Source organism: Haliaeetus leucocephalus, unplaced genomic scaffold, assembly GCF_000737465.1.
Source record: "Haliaeetus leucocephalus isolate CR32 unplaced genomic scaffold, Haliaeetus_leucocephalus-4.0 Scaffold240, whole genome shotgun sequence".
In the NCBI taxonomy this organism is placed as follows: domain Eukaryota; kingdom Metazoa; phylum Chordata; class Aves; order Accipitriformes; family Accipitridae; genus Haliaeetus; species Haliaeetus leucocephalus.
Genome location: NW_010972676.1, coordinates 3,968,801 through 3,989,447, shown reverse-complemented (window position 1 = coordinate 3,989,447; position 20,647 = coordinate 3,968,801).

The following is a 20,647-nucleotide window of genomic DNA, read 5'->3' as shown; positions in this document are numbered from 1 at the left end:
GTGCATCTCTGATGTCAGCACAGTTGTAATGAAGATTAGTTTTGCTCAAAACCCATACAATCTTTACAAGCAGATGAAACAGCACCAGAACAGCAGCTCACAGTAGTTGAAGAACTATTTTGACAGCAGTTAATTCTTCAAGCTAATGGGAAATATAAGTCAGGATATATCTAACTTACAAGACCTGTTCTCTGTGTCATAGCTGAGAATGAAGACCTGCAAGTTCAGACTTTCTACCAGCCTGTTAAGGACTGATTTTGTCCTGGATAACCCCTAAACAGCTTGTATAAAACAAGTAAGATCAGCATTTGAAGTCTAATTCCTCATTTTCAACTAGTGGTGCAATCTTCTAGCCTTAAATTCCTCACCAAGGTACTGCCTGGTACTGGATCACCTACAGCAATAAATTATGGTTTATGATTTTCATCTGGTTGTGAAGCCTTTCATTACTATACTGCAACTAGTATGTAAACATCACGAAGGTCTTTCAAAACCCGTCCCAGTCAGTGAGTGACAATCTGGGACTTGAGTTCTTGTCATCATTAAGCAGGATGGTCCCAAAGAACTGAATCTGCAGATTTTGCACACAGAACCATCACAATTGTGTATACTATATAATGAAACTTGGTGAATCCAATTATATTTACACGTACATGCACACATATACACAGACAGGTGCACTGCCATCTCTTCCCATTATGAAATATTCATATGAAAGTTGAGGTCTTTTTAATTTTTAGGGCACCAGTATCAGATTGTTTTTCAATTAAATTCTGCAGAAACACATATTCCTATTTTAAATTTCCTCTGCCAGGCCAATTTTTTTCCAAGGGTTTTCTTTGTCTTTTTTTGTTTGCTTAACAGCCAGGGTCTTTTTTTTTCTTTTCCTTTTTTCCAGTTTGAATGACAGGACAATGAGCTTAAGTCCTCATGACTTTATTGGTTAGAACTTGCAGTCTGCATGCTCAAAAATGTTTGAGACTCTCCCATTGCTTGCCTAGTGTGTATCTAGCTTCAAAAACTAACTGCAGGTGGGAGATGGTCCCAAAATGGAGATTTTTGTCCTTCCAGGCACCAGAGATTTGGCAGCCTTTGCTAGTTCATAACTACATGAATGTTGTCAGTAATACGCTCAAGTGCCCTACTTCAAAGCTATAATTTCCTTAGCATATGATGTCCTTTCTTGCATCTTGCATTCCATTTATGTAAACCACTACATGTTTAAAGCAGTTTCTTGAGATGGCACTGCTTACCTTTGTTTCAAATTAGGTATCTGCAGCAACTTCTAGTCAGTACTAAAAATAAAAGTGGAAGGACTACATGTGAAAATAAGCATTATCTTTGTCTTAGCCAGTAGATAATAATTGCTACTAAATATTTTATTCTGTTTTAATGAAAAAACAAATCCAACAAATTTTAGGCCAACATTCTCAAAATCAAAGTTACTCAGAAGACATGTTTAAGCCAGCTATAGGTCTCCAAATATAAGAATTGATTTTCAGAAATGCTGGATATTTGTGACTGTTAGTGACAACACTGGCCACTAAAAACATGCAAGAGTATAGAATTCAATTCTAATGAACATTCAACTAAATTTAGATGCCTAATTTTGGCCAACAGGCTTTTTATTACCCTATATCCTGTAAGAATAAGATTAATTTGTGTATTTCTCATATATTAAGGTTTTCATAGACTTGTTCTCCACCAGCTCTTTTTTAACTATCCATGTCATTCTTTGGTCCTCCTACTATCCCTTGCATTACAAATGCCTAGAGCTCATAAAGCTGCCAAAACACACTTCAAATTTATTGACAGTCAAAGCCAGTTTTCTTCAGGTATTTACAAATATAATCTAGGGTAGCATTACAGCCAAATCTTTCTGAAATTCTGATTCAACCAAGCAATAAGCTTTCTTAATTAGCCTTCCTCTTCTCTCAGATTATAATTTATACCCTTTCTTCTGATAATTTTTCTGTTTTCAAAGCCAAATAAGCTTTTTGTAATGAAGTGTAGAAGGGTTCCCTTTGATAGTGTATTGCCTTAAGCAAATTAGCTGACCTAGCCAAAATTGCTACCGGGCTAGCGGTGCCTTGACTGCAATTTAAAATAGTCAGTGCTACAATATAATCAATATGCTCTCAATTTCTCTCTTCCTGCAAGCAGAAAGCCTAACCATCAGTTTGCTAAAGCAGTAAAAACACTTGGGAGGGTTAAAAGATTACAGATGTCTTGCCATTCTTCTCTCAGTCTTTTGCCACGTTCCCCACCTGACAGGTCAGCATGCAGTTCTCACAGCTCATTCAAGATGCAGACTCACTGAGTGTTTTCACAGGAAATGCAGAGGAAGATCCAGACTGACCATTTTTCAGTGTAATCTCTTCCTCAGACTCAAGGACAGGTTCAATTAACAAAAATGTTCCTTTCAGTTCCACAAATTCATTGGTTACGTCTGTACTGATTGTCGGGTTGTGGGCCACAAAGCAAACTAAAGCACAAATTGCTGCAATGCCCACATATCCATGTTTTTAAGATGCTGTTGCTTAAGTGTGGCGTGTTCGCAGTAGTCTAAGGCCAAACTTGAGTATTGATATCACATCAACCCTTGCTGCATGAGAATTTAGACTCCAGGAGGAAGAATTGTCAGCCTTGCCTGCCTGATATTAGTGATGTTGCTGTTAGTTTTATATGGCACACACAGAACTAGCATAGTCATCTCACCTACACTGTAATTAGGTGTATTGGGTGTGCCCTGTCCCCTGATGGGACAGACATCAGTTTTCTCCCTTACAGTGTTCCAGGACTTACTCATATCCAGGGAGCTATGTGGAGTGCAGTTAAGCAGTCTGGATGCAGGGCAGGCAGAAACTTTTGCATAGAGTTGGAGTTATACTTAAAAGACATATTAGATCCTACTGAAAACTGTACTTAAATCTTGCTGGCAGGAAGACCAATGGAATATCGATTCTGTTGAATTTTCCAACAGACAAGATTTAGGTCTACTTTAGAAGAGAAGTAATGATGAAAAAAGAATGAGATGAGAGTTCATGAAAAGTACCAAATTAGCTAGCAGTGGAAACTCTCTGATGCTTAGATTTATCCCCATGTTATACACTATGAATCTGTACACATGGCAGTGAAAGACCTGTGCCTGTCAAAAAAATTTTCGAAAATTAAGAAGTACCATGTCCGACTTGGGGAAAAAAACCCCCACATATATGACTTAGAGAAGACCAATATTTTGATGAAAAAAAAAGCTAAAAAAAGAAATAAATAAAAAAATTGACCTTACTGTTAAAGAAGCAAATAAGACAAACTCAAGGACCCAGTTTGCTAGCCTATGAAACTACTATTCACGTTGCATACTAAATTACCTATAATAGCATGCAAGTACTAAAAAAGCTGAAGGCTGCCTTATTATTACTTGAGATGTGACTACAAATAATATTCTGCTGATGTCTAGCCATCTAACTAAATTTTTGTTTATACCAATAAGTGTGACTGAGGGAATGCTTTACAGAATTCACTGATATGACTTTGAATTAAAGCAAGAATTTTCTTCTTCTTCTTCTAAAGATTGTCATTGGAACCAACTGGCACCAAAAAATGTTCATATTTTGTGGAATCATTTCAGTTTCAGGAAGATTCATCACTGAGACAGCTGACAAATTCCTAAAGCTCCTAGAAATGGGCCTTTATTAACAACTTTGCCTTGTTCTTTCTAAGCTACAGGGAAGTAGAACCAGAAATACTTCCATATGGCTTGATTATTTTTAATTAAAGAAAATCTGGAGTTGTGAGGCCTTTGGGGTTTTTTGTTGTTGTTTTTTCATGTACACAAGTTTCAAATCATTCAAGGCTGAAGAATTTCTTTGTCAAATTTCAGTAAGAACAGACTATTTTATGTCCAACTTACAAAAGCTCACAAATTCAAACTTATAAATACTGACAGGAAGTATTATAATAATGGAAATGCAAATGTTAGGACTGTAATAAAATAACACTAGCTATCTTTTCACATCATCAATGGTCATCAAATAAAGAAAAAGCTTCAAATATAACCTTTTACTGGATTTATCAACACATGACAAAGACATGAATTCTCCATTTACACACTGTAATGTTTCAAAGAGGATGTAGCTCCTTACCATGCTAAAATGAACTGACAGGAATGGAAAGTCATGTGTTTACTATACAAAACTGAAATTCAAGAGATCCGAGTACACTGTTCACTGACACAGTGTAATATATAATAAATAAATAAATAAATAACACATTTACTGCCTTAGCTGTCCTTTTTGTTAGAAGCATTTGGTTCCTCCTGCTGGTCAACTTGCCCATTTAATTTCACTGTCTGGCTTTTCCAGAGGCTTTTCCTAATAGGTGCTCCTATTTTGTAAACCATAACAACAAGCATGAAAGGGAAGGAACCACATTTTCCATTCTTCATTTCATTTTGAAGTGAGGATGGAAACAGAGGAAACCCAGATAATCCATCCTACATTTCTCTTAAACGTTTGAGGCTTGAATTTCCTATTGGCCAGGCATCTCTGAAGACTCAGAACAAGACTGTGAGAACAGACGTTCATAGGGAGTTAGCTGGAATTTAGGCTGAGAAAAATCTGAGCTCAGATCAACGAAGTGCTGGTAATTAGGACATGATACCCTCAGTCTCCTGTTCAGTACTCATATAGTCAAGGCAAGTTTGGTGAGAACCCCAGCCTGCATGGAAAGCTGTGCAGAGATATTGCTGTGACCATACCATGTAATTCAAGAATCCATACAATGCAGACCAGTGCTAACAACGAGGCTACCCTTGCTTTGTGTATTAGGTCAAGATATGCCCTAGTTAAACTGTTTAGCGAGATGCTTCTGACATCTGGGCTTTGCCCCAATCTGTCCATTTTCTATCTCCTATGATTCTCTCCCTTCCACTGCCTTAAACATACAATGTTTTCCCTATTTCCACAAAAAATGCAGCCTTTCTCTCTAAAGCAGACTTCAGCTGTGAAGACCACAAAGTGGGCATACACTATTTTTCATGTGATTTGACATCCCATTGGAGGCAAATTTTTCCAGGCAGGTATCTACAGACACTAGAGAGAAGGACTAACATATAATCAATGTGGCCAAACACAAATGTAATACTTTAGCCCCAAGAACACCACATTCCCACCACAGCAACTCAAATATATGGTTTTTAAAAGACCAATAAAGCTTCATGCTAACTACCAAACAAGATGAGAAGATAAGAAATAGCCTATGAGTATAAACTGGGAGATTTAATGTTGCAGCCAATAGCACTTTGGTAGTTGTTTAATCATTTTAAATGGAGTAGCTCTGGAAATTAAGCAGGTCATCTCTTAGGGGTTTGGTTTTTTTTTTAATTCTCCATCTTAGGTTCTCCCCACCTAGAATATAACGTCAATGAAATTTAATCTGTCAGGGAAAAACGCTTCAAGTTTGTTGATTTTTAATTCATTTCCATTTCCTTTTAACCAGTTTAACTACATTTTTGAAGTTGAGGTGAAATATTGTTGGAAAAACTACATCAGGCCCACTTTTCAAACTGACTACAATGTATACAGCATACCCATGGTTGCAACTTTGTAAAATTTTGATAAATGAGAAAATATAGGCAAACATCCCTGTAACAATAAAAGGAACAATATTCCAAAGATCATTTTAAACAATAAAACATACTTGTGACTGTATTTGAAAGGAAAAAGCTAACTAACAGCAAATACAGAGAGGAACTGGATCTAGTGCTGTCCAAACTCGAACAGTGCTCAACCTTGCATTTCATTTAAAAGACATATTCTTGCCGGTTTAGGGATTATTCTTCTGCTACCTAATCCTCTTTTAAGTACCACAAAGCCAGCATTTGAATGTGAAGCCAGCAGTATCCCCTGCAGAGGCTGCAGCTGTCACTTCCAAAGTAACATTTCTTTGGAAATCAGTAAACAGCCTCACCTTTAACAATCTGTTAGAGATCATATTCCCAGGATGCTATCTATCCTGTTTTATGTGTGATCATTGCCCAATTTGTTCTTATGTTATTAGTGCTGAAAGATGTTTTCCATTAGATGGTGCAAGTTTTCAATTTCTTGCTGGCTAAAAGATGAACTTAAAGGCTTTCAGCTCTTAAGGGAGAGACATATTTGCAAATGTTTAGTTTTTATGGAACAGAATTGTTTCGCACAGTAGCTTTACTATTTGGGTTTTGAGGTGTCATACATGAAATGAAACTCCCAGTCTGCCCAGGATTTTTCTCCAACAGCTCCAATAACATTTTAATACTTAACAAGGAAAAGAAGTCTGATCAATGTATTTGAAATCATAGCTTCAAAAAAAATGCCAGAATACAATATTCAGCAACAGCAGCAGCAGGTACAGAAAAAGCATGATGCACAGGAGGAGTGGCTAGTGCCATTTATTTCAGTAAAATAATATCCGTTACCAATTCAACGGAGGTCTAGGTGGTAGTAACAGATAGCTGTTGACTCCTGTTTGATTGCTACTCAATCGTCAATGTGATTGGAGTTTGTGCAAAGCACAATTCAAAATAGACAGCTGTCCATATTACAAAAGTACTCGTCACAGTTAACACCTGGATTGCCAGGCACATTCAGAAAGTCAGACATTTAATAGCCATGGAAACAATGTCTTTTTATATTTTAGTGCAGCTCTTCTGTTTTGAGATAAAAGAAACTAACTGGGTGCTGTCTGCTACCTGTGATATTTTTCACAGAACTGGAAGGGCCTTCAGCTTCTAGACTTAATCTAGCATTTACTGTGGAATTCAAATGAATAAAATAAAGTTAAAATGAATGTGCTTAACTTGCTGAGGAATTCCTTATTCATACATTGAGATGTTATTTTATTTTATTCAATAAGGAAATAAAACCTAGATCACAATGCCAATGCCCTTTAATTTGTCAATAAAAATAGCTTGTACTTTCAAAGCACATATATCTGAAAGTCCTTTACAAAGACGTACAATCTTTCCTATTTTACAGATGACAGTGAAAGTGAGGTGACTTCCCAGCACCATACTGAGACAGACAGACACAGAACTAGAACCCAGATCTCTTAATTCCTTGTTTTTCCTGCTACATTCATGGTGGACAGCCAATTTGGTCTTTCTACAAAAATGCTACATCTCCCACCAATTGTTAGTAACTGTAAAACATAAAATTCTTACTTGTGCAATTTTATGCCTATATTAAGCTATACCTTTGTGAATCAAAACTCAGTAGTTTTTCCATTTCTAGTGACAAGAATTAATTCCCTTTTTAACATTAGGACCTTTGCTCTCAGAAAACTGAGACCAATAACACTGAACTTGAGCAAAACACAGTGCACAGATGTGGGCACTTCACTACACATGCCCTGCACTTTGTAAGAGAGATGTAGTTTCTCTGTAACCGCAATGAAAAATTGACAACTATGTCAACTTCTACGCGACAAACACAAATGTCACCTAGGCATTTCAGATTACACCAAAGCAATTTTATGTGTGAAACCATCCAATTATGAACCACTATTTCCAAAAGTACAAAGCTGTTCATGTATCCATTAGAGCCCCAGAGTGCCTTTGCACTCCCTCCTGAAAAATATGCTGAATTGAAAGGACCTATGACAGTAGTAATGGGAACAACCTCATCTAACTCTAGTTCTCAGGCACATGTGCTCCTGTAGTTATATAGAGAGAAATTAGGTTTTCTTTTTTTTTTTTTTTTATATTGTTCAAGGGAAACACCTTTTTCTTTCACTGGCTGATACAGTAAATTTTTCCCCAATGTTTGTACAAAAGGATTGTGGTGGATCAAAGTTAATCAGCATAAAGCTATAATTTTGGATTAATAGCTAGAGGGAAAAATGTCAGAGAAATTAATTTTATGCATTGTTTTGAAGTTGCCAATCATATGTATGATTCTGACAGTTCGTAGGTAATGGGCATCATCCTCGGTACAGTTTTAGATGAGTAACTACAAGCTTTATTATATGTGATACACATATAAAGTAAATTGAGAACACACATACTTTTTTTTTTCCCCCCCCTAAGTTTACTACAAATGTTATCAGTTTTTCCAGGCTTCATGAGACAAACTTTGTTTATTCTCACACAGAAGTTCTGGAATGACCCATACTAATAAAAAAATATTCTGTCAGAGTTACATGATTAAACAAGTAGGACACCATTCTCAGGACTTCAGTGCAGAAACACAGAAATTTATTTTAAAATCATCTTTACAGTATATACAATACAATGCAGATGTGCAAGTCCATGGTGTCTCCAGTAAAGATTTCAAGCTATTTGAGTTTCATGTACCCTCACATTAGCAACTGAAGGGGAGAAGGACTTGAAAAGGTAATGCATTGTTCGTAAGGTGAAGCCCTAAACAGACTCCAAAACTCCAAAAAGATCCATTTAAAATAAATAAATAGCTCAACTGGCTTAAAACAATCAATATATAATCATGCAAAATTGTATTTTTAACTTTTAAAGATAAAAGGTCACAGTCCATCAATCCTATTCCTGTCTTAAACAACAACAGCTGCTGCCAAAACCTAGGGAAAGAATACTTCATTTTGGTGTCCCTTCCTACTGTATCATTATTTGGCTCTGGTAATTAGATTGGATGGTTCTCCTCTACTTCAACACATAAATGACTACTTGACTTGATTAACCCCAGTTATGAAGTCTAACTAAATTTAGGCAACTCACAAGACTGTCCTGGGGACAAATCCATAACACTTGTTACTGTTGTTAGATGCTATGGGAATGAAACTCTACAAACACGTAAGCCAAATACAAAGTCTCATCCTACTTTGGCTGTGGTCAGTTGAGGTAAGGCTCTTCTTGCCTTCCATGGCAGTTCCACCAAGTACACATGTTATGAATATCTGTTGAGATGGGTGTTATCATCTCTTTACAGTTCTGTATACAGTGATACAATGAGCCTACTTTGTGGTAGGAGAGTAATGCAAGCACTGTTTCTTCAAGGCTAGCTAGAATGGCCAAGTTGTGAATTACATTGACAGCACTAAATTTATCAACTCAATTACAATATTTTTTCATAAAATACATTAATATATAAGCAAAGAGATCCACTCTGTTGTGTTCCTAAAGGGACTACTAACTACCAGCAGTTCTGGAATTGAGTAATGTATTTTTCCTTGGCTACATCTGCCTTTCTAAAAAGGGGAAGATATATAAATATTCAAAGAACAGTGATATTTAAATGTTCTAAAATTTAGAGGATGCTTAAACAATGCCCAATAGTATATGTTCCACCTGAAATAAATTTGGGAAAGGCACTTAAGTCACTGTCCAGTATGACAGCAGATACCTAATCCTAATTTCAATAAAAGGCTCTTATATTTTTCAGTCTGAGGGCACTGGATTGGTCCCCATGGGTAGAGGGATAGGATCTGTGAAAATCAAAATTCATCACTGTAGTGATGCTAACCAGAAGGCCATTGTAAATCAAGGAGTTAGTGATCCACTTAACAGTTTAACCCAAGGAGGCACAGGCCGTGCTATGCTGCACGTATAGCTTGACCTTCAGGTTTGTGTCATGCTGCACATATACCTTGGCTGCAGAATAAACTTAGCCAGCTAATTGTAACCAAGGCAGCTGCAGGCAGCTCCCGCTCAGTACCACTGATTACACTACCTGTGTGCCTTCACCTTTATCTAAAAGTGCCACAACAAGTTCTCATGTGAACATCCTTTTTGACAGTAGAAATAATTAATAGACTTGTTTTCTTTTAAGAAAATATCAAAAAAGATCTCAAAAAAACCCAAATTGATGGGCAGATTTTCCACAGATGGGATCTACCTGGTGTGCTACACCCTGGTTGGAAGCCCATCTGATCTCACACAATTTGAAGTTCCCTGAAGGGAAGGGATCCTGAAGGGAACCTATCTGAAGGGAAGCAAGAGTTAATATACTAGTCTGTTTTTCTATATATAGTATTCTAAGCGATACTTTAGAGAGTCCAAGTGCCTTTTTTACTGGGATCATAATAAACCACCACCTCCTGGTGCAAAACAATGACATGGAAAAAAAATAAATCCTTTAAGGTTTTCTTTCAGAATTTCCAATATCAAAGTTTTCACTTTGGCTCTAAGCCTAGCTACATAAAATGTGCTGACTACTGCTTGAGCAGTTTGAAACAATGGCCACAACCACTAATCATCTTTCCAGAAAGGCATGTTTAAATGCTTTGCATCTTACATAAGTAAAAAAAAATTAACCATTTCATTGCTGATACTTAAATCTAAAATATTCAGTAAGGAGGTTGAATTTAATTATGCCAAGGGAAATATTCTATTTTCGTATTCAGAACTGAAACAAAGATTCCTCTCCAACGCTTGTTACTTCATTTTAAATACTTAAACATGAGACGTTAGACTGTAGAGTCTGTGAGTGTAACATTCAAAATTCTTGAACCTGAGAGAGGAAGTACTGCATGTTGAGAGCCTGCAAGGGTGGCTGTATGGTGGATAAACTCAAAGACTGGAGAACAGCTTTAGTTCTATATAAAAATCAGGCTGACATGGTCACTGACTAAAGAGTACGAGGTAGGAGGAATTCACTGGAGGAAAATTGTTAATAACACAAATTTTTAATGCCAAGATTTTAATTTGGCAATACCTGTGGTTGTCTCAAAAAGCAGAGAGCTACCTCAGTAGGCCATGCACCTATCTTCACATTCTAAATACGGAGCCTCGCTCCTATGGAATAAATTTTTCACCTTAATAGCATATTAGATTGTATTAGCCATACTCAGAAGATAAGTAGGTTGTATTCATTCTAGCCCCAAACTCTGATCAGATCACTGTATTACTATTATTTATGATCCAGAAGGAATTAAATAATAAAAGTTAAAGAAAATGAATTATTATATATACCTAAATGTTCCCATATTTTGACAGATTAATCCAATAACACAGTATTTTTATTTTATCTCCTGGAGAGAATCAGAAATAGAATATAGAAACAAAGAAATAAAGGAACACAGAATAATAGGTCAGAAAATAAAAATACAGTAATAGATCTTTCAGACCCAAACTATAAATGGTTTTAATGCATGAAACACAACTGGAGATTAAAAATCCAATTGATTTTTCTTGGGTATGAAAGTTGTGCCACCTAAAATTTTAAGTCCTGTACTCTAAACAAGTTCAGTACTTAAAGACAGATGAATATTAGGAAAAGGCCCACAAATTTCCCTTGCCAGGCACAAAATAAGCTGAGAATTTTTGGTAGTTCTGCTCCAGTCTCTTTGGAGTAGATGGGGGGGTGGGATGTTTTGGCACTCACACAAAGATTTTGACAGTCCCTAAAGGCTGAGACTGACTCAGCATCTGCAGCAGGGAATGGGAACTCTAACAAATCAGGAAGGGGCTTGTTTCTAGTGCCAAGTTTTCTTTGAGGCATCCTTACCTTCAGAAGTCAGTTCCCCTTCTGGCTGGAATATCCCTCAATAGGTTACAGTGCATTTTGTTCTGTAACTTAAGAGCTACATTTCAGCTTCTCAAAGCCTCAGAAATTCCTTGGCTGTGGTCTAACACAATTGTTCAAAGCCACCAATATTCCATAATAATTTCTAGAAGGTATCAATACAAAACCCTACTTTCTCTGTTCTTCAGATGAAAGAGATTAAATACAAATCCAAAATGTATTTCACTACTGCATAATTCCATTATACTTGCTATTAAAAATTGCATTTCTAATCTTAATTAACTAGCCTAGCAATATCAAAATCCTTGTAATTTATGAGCTATACTGCGATCACAATATTGACCCTGATGAGCTATTTCTCATTGAAATAGCTCTGTTCAGGTCAGTGCAATAGCTTGTGTGAATGATTTACCAGACTATAATCTAAGTATCTCAAAAAGCTTTGTGAAACCTTACATTTGTTAATAGAATGCATGAAGATGTGACGGATAAAAATTTATGGTGTAGAAATGCAATATACCTATCAAATACCTACTCCTTAATATGTACATTCAGATAATGGTCTAATTTAGAACCTTATAAAAACCTTTATATAACCAGTTAGCATTTATAGTGGTGCCCAACACAATGCTTACAGCAGTGGTAATGGCCTATATTACACCATTATAGACGTTTGAGATAACTTTGTCAGAGATTACTTAGTGCTTTTGATTATCATATTCTGATTTCCAGTGTATTCTGAAAGGTTAAGCATGAAGAGTGAAGTTTTCCATATCTGAATTTTTCTTTAGGTTTTGGGAGGTTTTGCTTTGAAGGACAAATAAAACATGGTCTTGCCATTTGTATGAACAAGTTCTGGAAAATTTATGGTATTTTTAGTTGCTTGTAATAATTCTTTTGGAGGATCCTGAGCAGTGCCAGTATTTGCAGCACAGAATGAAATTCAGCAAGGCAGCATTTCTGGTACGTTGTCTAAGCCTGTTCCCATCAAAAACTGTGTATACTTGATCAAATTTTTACTTTTAGAAACACCTCAGTTCATATACGCTCAGATTTCACTTAGGTGTGGCATTTTCTAATTCCTCGGTGTTCGACTTTCTAGCTTTATCAGGGCTCTTGGTCATTAATTTTTAATGTTTGGCAGTAAATTTAGAAATAAGTGAGAATTTTGTGAGGATTATATAGGCAATGGTTTCCTAGCTATATACTGTGTACTGTCAAAATAGTTCAATAGTATATGCTGGTGTTTGTTAGGTAGACCATTTCCTGGCAGACTTCATTGCAATTTGACCTTTACTAGGCTCAAGCCTTTCTAGAATACAAGTTGGTCAACGTCTGCCTGTGGCATTACTGTAAGCACAAAAACTTCACAATACCAAATACTGAACAATAAACATCAGCAGGAAATTTTTAGTAAGATATAAATAATGGGCTTTTAGACACCTACGAAAATAGAGCAGACAGGCAAAAAATCATAGCAATAGCAGTTTTTAAACTATTCCAAGCAGTATTATGAATTTTATGACCTGAGAAACAACAGATTCATGATTGATTCACTGTGTGCTTTTTTTAAAAAAAAATCATTCCACATCATTTCAAGTACTCTCAAATCAATGGATTTCATACCTTCCATGAGCTATCAGAATTAGGGTAAGTACAAGAGATCATGGGTTCCCGTGTCTTGGGTAAACATGAGTTTCCAGTCATGAAAGTTATCATTCTGGAAGACTGAAAAACCTTATTAAAAAATTAGCAAAGTTGTCATCAATATCTGTATGCTTGGGTCTGCCTCAAAATAACCAGCCTCACATTATTATATCTCCCTCACTCAAATACCATGTTTTAGCATAACTGAAAGGGAATGCGAGATGTATTTGCTAACATTAATTCTTAGCAATATACAGGCTTTTCTAGCAATATAATGTAATCTTCACACTGGCACTGGAAAAATTAACCAGCTACAAATAACACCATGAAATCATTACTGAAAAGAAATCTTACTTTTTAAAAGCAGTCTTCTCTCTTATGAAATAAGACCTCAAAACTGAACTCCGGATTTAGCTGCATTTTTCCCTAATGAGTGAAAACAAAGACGGCTCACCTATTGAGGCCAGCAACTATGACAAACCACTGCTGACATGAATCTTCCTCTTTAAAAAAAGCATTAACTTTTATTCCCCAACAAAATCTTCTATTAACTTCATGACTGTGAGAGTAACCTCTCAGCCACCAACTGGCTCTTAAGTACAAAAAAAATTTGTAGAATCATAGAATCATTTAGGTTGGAAAAGACCTTTAAGATCATCGAGTCCAATTGTAAACCTAACACTGCACTACTAAACCGTGCACCACTAAACCATGTCCCTAAGCACCACATCTACATGTCTTTTAAATAACTCCAGGGACAGTGACTCCACCACTTCCCTGGGCAGCCTGTTCCAATGCCTGACAACCCTTTCAGTGAAGAAATTTTTCCTAATATCCAATCTAAACGGTCTCTGCCGCAACTTGAGGCCATTTCCTCTCGTCCTATCTCCAGCCACCTGACAGAAGAGACCAGCACCCACCTCACTACAACCTCCTTTCAGGTAGTTGTAGAGAGTGATAAGGTCTCCCCTCAGCCTCCTTTTCTCCAGACTAAACAACCCCAGTTCCTTCAGCTGCTCCTCACAAGACTTGTGCTCCAGGCCCCTCACCAGCTTTGTTGCCCTTCTTTGGACACGCTCCAGCACCTCCATGTCTTTCTTGTAGTGTGGGGCCCAAAATGGATACATACATCGTAAAAGACACTAACAACATCAGCCATGGAAAGTTGACATGATTTATGATGTTACAGTTATTATGAGTCTGAGTAACGCTGCATCTTATTTGTGCTTCCCAATTAGAATGCTCAGAATAAGGTACTCTCTGAACTAACCATCTCCAGTTACAGTCCTGGTAAAGAAAAATTAGATGTAGCCATCGTCCACCAGAGAACAGACTTTTTAGTCAATTTTTTCTTGATAGTCTCTCACCTATGTTGGTGTGTAGGATTAGATGGAAGTTCAGTTCATCAATTCTAGACCCCTAGCACCGTACATGTAACCACACATATACTCTCATCATCCATCTCCAGCATATCACAACCTATGAAATAGCCAACTTCAAATGATAAGGTTCCATCTCATAGCAAAAGTTACTGTAATTAGTCTCTACGTGTTTGACTTTGTACAGTTAAGCTTCATTCCATTTCCATCAGTCAAGTCTACAAGTTCGTATAAAATTTTTGGATGACAAAATGAGAAAGTATTGTCGGTATTGGAAGAAGACTGGATCATAATTCAGGAATAATTATTCCCTTAAATCCATTTAATTCTTCCTAAATTATGACCCAGTCCTCCTCCAAAATTGGTAACACTTTCTGGCTTTGTGTCAGCCACAAATTTTATAATTGCACCCACCTTGTTCTTATAACAAGGTCACTAATTGAAATATTAGACAGGATTGCTCTCCAGACCAAACCTTGAGAAACAGCACTAGTAACTTCGCTTCAGTCTGGTAACTTTCCCTTCAATATAATTCACTGAAGCTTCTACTTCAGCGAGCTTTGTATCTGCTTCACAGTTTTTGAATTAATCCCCATTTTCTCTTTCCTTAATAATAATTTCCCTTGGGGAACTATATCAAATGCTTTGCTTAAATTTAGACAGATTAGGTTCATTGCATTACCCTTGTTTAAGAAGTCAGCTATCTTATCAAGATATTAAATTAGTCTGATAAAACCTGCACTTGATGAAACTATAATGCATGTTATTCCATTTCCATTTACCTTTGAAACCTTGATTACTCTTTCATTCAAAACCTAGAGTCTTCACATATCACTGAGGTCAAACTCATGAGTTTATGCATTGCTTAGAAAATTTTTACTTTTGTGAATATATCATGTTTGTTATTCTCCACATTATAATATTGGTATAAGCAGTGGGCCACTGCAGAAAACATTTTAACAAGGAGATAGGGATTTCAGGCAGAATCTAGGCAGAGACTTAACTACAGTCCTTGATTGTACAGATGTGTACATTAACATGAGTGACTGCTATATAACCTAAGCACATACCGTGACATTAGCATGTACTGCCTTTAACAATACCACCGGCATGTACTGCTTCTAAAAACTTGTTCCTATGGAGATGTGCAAGACCATAATGCTCTCACTGAACCTCAGTGTACCAGAAAGTTCAGTATTATAAAGGTAAAAGATTGATAGCTTTGTACATTTGGAAGAATTGTCTTAAGATATAAAGAACAGTGAGGCTGGTGAACCTCACCACACACAGGATCTGTGCAGCATGCCATGATCAACGTAAAGGGTCTCGTCCAATGCTGCATACACCAGGGTTTCTAGTATCAGAAGGGGGTGTACAATTGCAATCGCCTTTTCTACTACTTTCATTGCTTACACAGTGAATAAGTTAACCATCCATGAATGACCATGCCTCTCTTACTGAGATGCCGAAAGAATCAGGACCACCTTTACTACAAAACAGTACATTAAGCTTCCCTGTACTTTGAAAACAGTAGTGCTACGGTAGCATAAATCTGGAGTAACTGTATGGTGAATAGACCTTCACACTTTTACAAAAATCATCCTACAGCTTCTATGCACCCTCATAAGATTTGCCTGCAGAGACTCTGGAAACTGTAGAAAGACCAAGGAAATATTTGTAAGATCACTCAAATAAGCTTTGCTGTGATTTATTTTTATATAATCATATATATTGAGGTTAAGTTTTACTATCCGAATTCTTTCCTAATGAACAACAGGGCCCCACTTATTTTGAGTTTTTGAATAACATTAAATGTTTTTCCTTCAGTAATTTTTTTTTGCCTTTCTTCCAGCATATTTAACTGACACTACACATAGCTAGACATAACAGTTTTCTCAACAATGGAAATATAACTTTGCTGTAGGAAGTGCTCTGTGTTAAACTGACTTGAAAGGAACTACCACCACCTCTCCTCTTCTAAACTTAAAATGCAATCACTTTCTGTAGGCACTATAATACCCAGAGCTACATGGGAAAATCTAACCACTATAAAACATATAATGAGTAGTTTCTATCTGGGAAAAATTCTACAGGCTCAGGCCAGAGCTTCTTTATGAATTACAGATTGTGAAGAACAAGTCACCAAGAATAAAACTGATTTTGTCGTAGCCTGCTCAAGAGCTCAACAGGTTATTTGGTATTGATTTGGCATTCAAAAGAACACTACCCTCACTCTTTCAAGAGAACCTAATTCAGCAATAAACACAGTAGCACCATTTAAGTCAGGGTTGGAACAGTGTAATAATGGCAGAGCTCGAGTTATTTCAATTCCTGTCATTGTCAGCTTGAAGCATTAAGCATACAGATAGATGAGTAAGGAGGAAGAGAGATTTTTGAAAGATGAGAAGACTAGAGTTACTTCTTGACTTCAGCCTATTCAATATTAATTGGTCTTTGATACGCTAAAAAAGGAAAATTGAACCAATGACCAATTCAAAGCCAATGTATATTGATAATGGTAGTATCCTGGCCCAAAATAATTTGAGAAAAGATTAGAAGACACAAGGTGGGCCGAAGAGAATGAATTAATCCTAATGATGACATGCTTAATTCACCTATATTCCTACATGTAGTAAGGGTAATCAGAGATACCTTAATAAGGCCAAGCTCCCTTTCTATCTATATTTTCTTTTAGCTTTTCATCACTTACATTTTTAAAAAGCATGCATCAGAATTGCCCTGACAAAACAAAAACTAACATGCTTTCTGCAAAGTTATTCAGAATGTCTTGCCTCAGTTACTTACATGATTATAATTTATGCTTGTACAACGACTTACATTGTGCTCAGAAGATAAGCAATAGCCCACCCTTGACAGCAATTAGAAATGTCTTTTTTTTTTTTCTCCTTTGTCCTTAAATAGATGTTGTAAATATTGTACAAAACCAGGAATAACACAGATCTCCTCCTCTTTCCTGATGCTTGACAAGAGTAGAAAGCAACATGCATACAACACCAACTGTAGAAGACAAAAATATATTTTCATTTCAAAGGAAACTTTAACTTTCAATTATTGTATATTATGAAAATAGAAGAGAATATTCTTTAGGAATAGAATTTACTCACTGTCAGACAGACATCAAAATGCTTAGGGCCACAGGTGGTTATATATGCCGTAATGAAGTAAAAGGGAGAATAAAGACATCTGTTATGACAGGAAAAGGCACATATTTCCCTGATTCTTGAGCCTCAAAACAGTGCAATGGGGTCCATGAAGGCCAAAGAAACTTCAATTGAGCAACCAGTGTGCATGAACTAGCGAAGTCAGCATAGGGTCTGTTCACCATAGTATAGCTAGAGCTGCCTAAAGCCCCTGCCATAGGCATGTAGAAAGGAAGGGATATCAAGTACTATTCCAGTCTCACCCAAAAACATATTCTTTTTTAAAATTTCTTTCAAGTCCATTCAGGCAGAAATATCTCCTTTGTCTCCTTGATACACCTTCCAATACCACATCAACCTCAGTACTGTCTAGTTCTCCCCATCTATCCAAATATAATCTCTGCCTAAAAATTTCAAGAGTGACATGATTTATGTTTGCTGTATAGTATGACTCAAGTCAAAGATAGGCTGAGAGAACAATCATTGAGACATAGCCAAGAGCATGTCACAAATTTGCTTTGAGTATCTGAAGTTTAGAGTACTTTGGGTCTACAAAATAAGGTGGTAAAATCCTCTCAGTAGTCTAGTGACACTTTTTTATATCCTTGCACAGATATGCAAGATGGACCACTAAGAAACTGCAATGATATTCCTTTCTTTGTGCCTGGTATATCCTTGTCCCTGTACTTCTACCTGAATTTACCCCCAAAAGAGGGAAGGGAGGAGCTATAGATTGACACAGCAGTACTTTATTATTGCCACAGATAGATAGGTATAGCAATGAAAAACTCTAAGACAGACAAACAGCTAAGGTAGTATCTGCCCTCCCTCTATCATATGCCAGTCTGCACAGCGAGATGAAGGTCTGATAAGGTACAGGACAATGTCACAGGTCTGATTAATCTTCCTTCTCCTGACCCTGCAAAACATCGATGTTCTGAGTATTACAAGTTAAGAATTCTCAACTGTTAGGTTTACTTGGATTGGATTGACTATAGCACTGATTCTTTTCTTAGCCTCTCCAATATTTTCTTGGCATGGGCTTTTTACCAGTAACACCTTCACAGCAATAGGGCTTATAGGCTAGTTGGTCAAGGAGCCTACAGGCACTCCCATTCCTGAAGCTTACACTTACCAATGCACACTTGATAAGCATTCTTTACATTCACGCTTTTGAGACACAAAATAAGGGGAAACAGACTTTTTTTTAAAGTCTAGAGCTGATCATTTCTTCATTAAAGAAAGGCACGCACATGCATGAAAGAAACAACTATATGCATTTGTTAACCTCAGTTTCCTCAACGCTCTTGAGAATTCTTTGGGTTTAGACCTAAAGGCCAAATATGCTTGTGCTCTAGACGTAGAAACTGGGCAATTGCAGCTGCATTATGTGACTGGAAAAGTCTCTGTCATCTAGGTAGAGCAAATACGGGAGCTACAGACTGATTATCACTTCTTCCATTCAAGTCCTATCTTCTAGAAATCTTTTCCCCTACTGCTCTATATACAGATTCTGCCAAAAAAAAGTGTCCCTGTATTTTCTCCATCTCTCTTCGCCAACCATTTTTTCTCCTTTCTTTGAATTCAGAGTGAAAGAACCCAAAACCCTACAGCTTCATTTCCTTTGAGACTCCCTCCACTGAAGGCATAGTTTCACATTGTGAGCCAATTGCCAAAACAGCTGTTCATTTCCATCCCTGCATCCTTCCATGCACATATTGACATCGGCAGCTTCCCATTTCCTTCCCTGCAATTCCCATTTATGAGACCAGTCAGGATTCAGTGAATCACATCATTTCACTGATCTGATGGAAATCACTTCACTTCCCGCCCCCCTTACTTTTCTTTAGGAGCAACTAAGTGATCAACCTCACCAAGTGATCACACAATCACTAGACCTGAAGGGGAACAGAGCTACACCCTTTCAATAGCCATTTTATGCATAATGTGAAACTGTACATGGTGACCTTCACACCTTCTCATTTTCAATTCCCTGTATTAACATCCAGTGTTTTTTTGTTCTGCCTCCAAAGAAATTACATTCCCTTGTTGTCTGAAAGGAAGTTAAAAAAATAGATCTATCTAGTTTGCATTTATTCTATTGTTCTCTGCATACAAAAATTTACTTGGATGCCTATAGATTTAACAAAAAACCTAGTCTTACAAAACATTTGTGCAACACTCTTCTGTCCCCTTACTGCACGTAGTATAAGGCAACACAAAACACCTATACAAGACAACACAGACAGATATAAGGCACAAGGATACCAGGTCCTTTTAAATAAACATTCACTTAAAGATTAAATATATTCTTTCCTCAAGGAATTAACATTAAATATGCTGCATCATTTGAAGGATTTAACAGCACTTTTATTTCCACCATCACTTCCACTCATTTTTCATGTGCCTAAATAACAAGACTTAATCTATAATGATAATCTATTCAGGCTGTTGATATTATAACAAAAAGCTTCCTGCATGGCTGTATCTGAACCAAACAGAGGCTATACATCTCATAGGCTCAAAGTCAAGAAACTTTAAAGCAAGGCTTTTAGAGACTTAATTTGTAGTGCAGGTTCTGGATACTTTTTATTTTATTTCTCTGGAAGTTATAATGTAAGTCTGCTAGTAATTTGAGAGCATACATTATAAGACCTGTCATGCTGCTGTGCCATAAAACCCCCAACTTCTACTAAATTAAATAAATAGCAATATTAAAAAAACTTTTAAATGTTTTATCAGCATATCTAGCATTTTCCATATTGGTTTGGAAAAGTTGTTCTAGTATCAACCTGGCAAAGATACACAGCAAAATTTGAGATCTGAGAGCACATCCAAATTAAAACTTGATTGCACTTCAGATTGGGGTGGTGGAGAAGCTAGTATTCCTACCAAAAAGCATACTTATACCCATTAGTTGCAAGAAGGACTGCTCCAGATGCACCTGAAACAAGCAGACCTTTCCAGTAAAATAATGAGTTTTGAA